A 3291-nucleotide genomic window follows, 5' to 3' on the forward strand; every position below is an offset into this window, starting at 1 on the left:
GAACAGGTAACTCCTTTCTGTCAAACATTCATTCCCTTCTCTTTTGCAGTGAACACAATTTGTGCCACCTGTCATTTGCAGAAAAACTAAAATGTCTCCAAAGGAACACGTGCAGTTTCTTGATTATTCATTTATGTCCAATTTACTCTCAGATGCACTTACAGGTTTTAAATTGACCGATGGTGTGCAGTGCGGAGAGCCATAAGGCAACGAAGAAAGTGAAAAGTCAAAAATACACAAAGCTGAACGTGCGGCTGGACCCGGCCGCCGCTGCAATGGGAGGTGAGTGTCCGGGCTCTCGCCGTCCCCGCCCCCGCCCCCGCCCCCGCCCCCACCCCGCGGCTTCTGCCTCTGCAGTCCGCCTTTTGACAGCCGGCCCTTGGGCCCCTCGCCCGCCACGGACATGCCACGCGTCCACATAGGATGCCTGAGCTACAACGTCCGGGAGAAGGACATCCAGCACTTTTTCAGTGGCTATGGCCGCCTTCTCGAAATACACCTTAAAAAGGGGTACGTCTTCGTGGAGTTCAGAGACTCCCGCGACGCCGGTGATGCCATGTATGGGCTGAACGGCAGTGAGCTCTGAGGCGAGCGCGTGATCGTGGAGCGCGTGATCATGGAGCACGTGATCGTGGAGCATGCCGGGGGCCCGCGCCACGAGCGTGGCGGCTACAGCTACGGAAGCCGCAGTGGTGGAGGCGGATACGGCAGTCAGAGAACCTCTGGCAGGGGCGAATCTGGACCACCTGTACGCGCAGAATTCAGGCTTATTGTAGAACACCTTTCTAGTCATTGCTGTTGGAGAGATTTAAAGGATTTCATGAGACGAGCAGGTGAGGTAACCTATGCGGATGCTCATGAAGAACACACAAATGAAGGCGTCAGTGAGTTTCGCTCCTACTCGGACATGAAGCGTGCTTTGGATAAGCCAGACCGTATGGAAATCAATGGGAGAAGTATTTAGACTAATGGAAGATAAACCACGAACAAGCCACAGGCGGTCTCATTCTGGAAGCAGATCAAGGTCACGGACTAGCAGAAGGTCACGAAGTAGAAGTCGTAGGAGCAGCCACAGTAGATCTCGAAGTATCTCAAAAAGTTGCTCCCAATCCAGGTCTCGGAGCAAAGGTCAATCACGTTCTCTTTCAAAAGGCAGGAAATCTAGATCAAAAAGCAAATCTAAACCTAAGTCTGATCGAGGCTCCCGTTCGCTCTCTAGGAGCAGATCGAAGGATGAATATGAGAAGTCTCGAAGCAGGTCTCTTTCTCCATCTCATTCCCCCAAAGAAAATGGGGAAGGTGATATAAAGTCAAAACCTAGATCAAGGAGCCATTCTCGTTCCAATTCACCCCTACCTGCACTACCCTCAAAGGCCATTCTGTGTTCCCTCCACCAAAAAGAGCTTCAAGATCCCGTTCTAGATCTCATTCAAAGTCAAGGTCACGATCCAGATCGAGCTCCAGAGATTAACCCAGAACTCTACATTCTTTGCACGCTATTACGGAACACTTTCCTACTTGCTTAGGAAGTTACTCTTCCACGTTTGTACTTGGCCTCTTCTGCAAGAAGAATCTCCCGAAAAAGGGGGCATACAAAAATTGGATTTGTAGCTAAATTTGATGAAAAAGATGAGGTTCTAAAGAAATGGCATGAAGTCAAAGATCCTCTCCCTTTGTAGAATTAAGATAACTTTGATTTTATAGCTTTTGAGCTAAAATAACTTTTGTAAAGATTAAGCTCATTTAAGTTTTTTTTTTTTTAAGTATTTCAGCAGGATCTGCTGCAGTGGTTTCTGTCATTGTTATATTTGTTTGCTTAACTTTAACTTAACCGTTTCAAACTTTGAACACTTAGGGCTTTAGAGGGAGAACCCAATTTCCAATTATATTGGCTTTTTATAAAGCTTGAGTTATGTAAGATTTCAATAAAAGTTTGCTACCAAGATGACTGCCTTATTGAATAGGTCACTCTTAAATTCCTTTAAATATTGATTATCTGCTATCTGTGGAAATAATGTAAATTCTACTTAAGTGTAAAACAAGGCAAGTCTCAGACCAGCAATAAATTATTCAATTTGGATAACATTATTTTGTCTTGTTATTCAAATTTACTAAAGTCATATTGGCCCCTTAAATAGGTTAAGTTAAAAATAAAAGATTTTATGGTCGACCTGTTATACAATTTTGCCTAAATTAATAGATTTTTTAAATAATGAAACCGTTTTCAAACAAATTGATTGAGCTCTTCAAAAAATAGTTCCTATTACTTGGGACCTTATCCAGCCTGCTAATCCCACTTTCTGGAAGTGGTCGTTGTAATTAGTGTTTTGTTAGAATAAGGTTCCGTGGTCTCTAATGTTTGTTCTGTAAAAATGGAAGTAACCTTTCTTTGATCAGAAATTTGGTGTGTTATTCAAAATGGAAAAGCAATTATTGCATTTTCTACTGAAAGATCCTTAACAGGCACTTAAAACAGATTGCTTGATAAATCAGTTACTGATTAAAGTAAAATTCTACCTAACAATCAGTCCCCTTTAGTTAGTGGGGTTCTGTGATAATTGGTTAGATCATCCTTGTAAAACTTTATGTGGTTGGCTTGGAAAAAATTTAAACGGGTTAAGCCTAAACTTTTGTACTTCATCATGAAGGGTAATGAATACTGTGGGAACCAAATTTTATAATACTGCAAATTTGTAGGAGTTACTGGGTTACCAATTAGTCCATACATCCGTTAAGCCTAGTTAGTTGAGATTGCAGTTTGAGAAATGAATTACCATATATATATATATATATATATATATATATATCTTTCTCCAGATTCTTTAAATACAGTAATTTCATTAAAAGCACTCATTAATCTTAGTCTGAAATCAAGAGGTAGGTTATATGGCACAGCTTTAACATCTTCCTGGGAGCTGTCACTCTATATAAGGTGTTAAGGGCTTGGTAGTGTTAGGATGTGGTGGGCACCACTCATTGTGCTGCAGGTGTGCCTAGAAAGCATCATAATCTATAGTTGGTTTGTAGGTTCAGATAATCCAGAAGACAAGCCTAGTAAAATTGAGACTATGTGAAAAAGGTTGAGTCAAAGATCTAGAGGCCAAAATGATACTGTAACTGGGAGTGTTTGCTCATGTAAAAAGACTTGTTAATTTCTGGGCTTCCTGTTATGAAATCTTAGAGCCTAATCTTAGGAACATAGTGCCCCAAAAGGTTGATGCTTCTTCTAAGACCTTATTTTCTTTGATGCTTTAGATATATATTTTTTTAGATGTTCATAGGAAATATGGT

General features: G+C 41.4%; 1 pseudogene; it reads left to right on the forward strand.

Moving 5' to 3' along the window:
• Positions 1–403: 403 nt before the first annotated feature.
• Positions 404–1606, forward strand: LOC132490970 (serine/arginine-rich splicing factor 6-like; annotated as a pseudogene).
• Positions 1607–3291: the final 1685 nt, after the last annotated feature.

This window comes from Mesoplodon densirostris, chromosome 5 (genome assembly GCF_025265405.1).
Source record: "Mesoplodon densirostris isolate mMesDen1 chromosome 5, mMesDen1 primary haplotype, whole genome shotgun sequence".
NCBI lineage: Eukaryota > Metazoa > Chordata > Mammalia > Artiodactyla > Ziphiidae > Mesoplodon > Mesoplodon densirostris.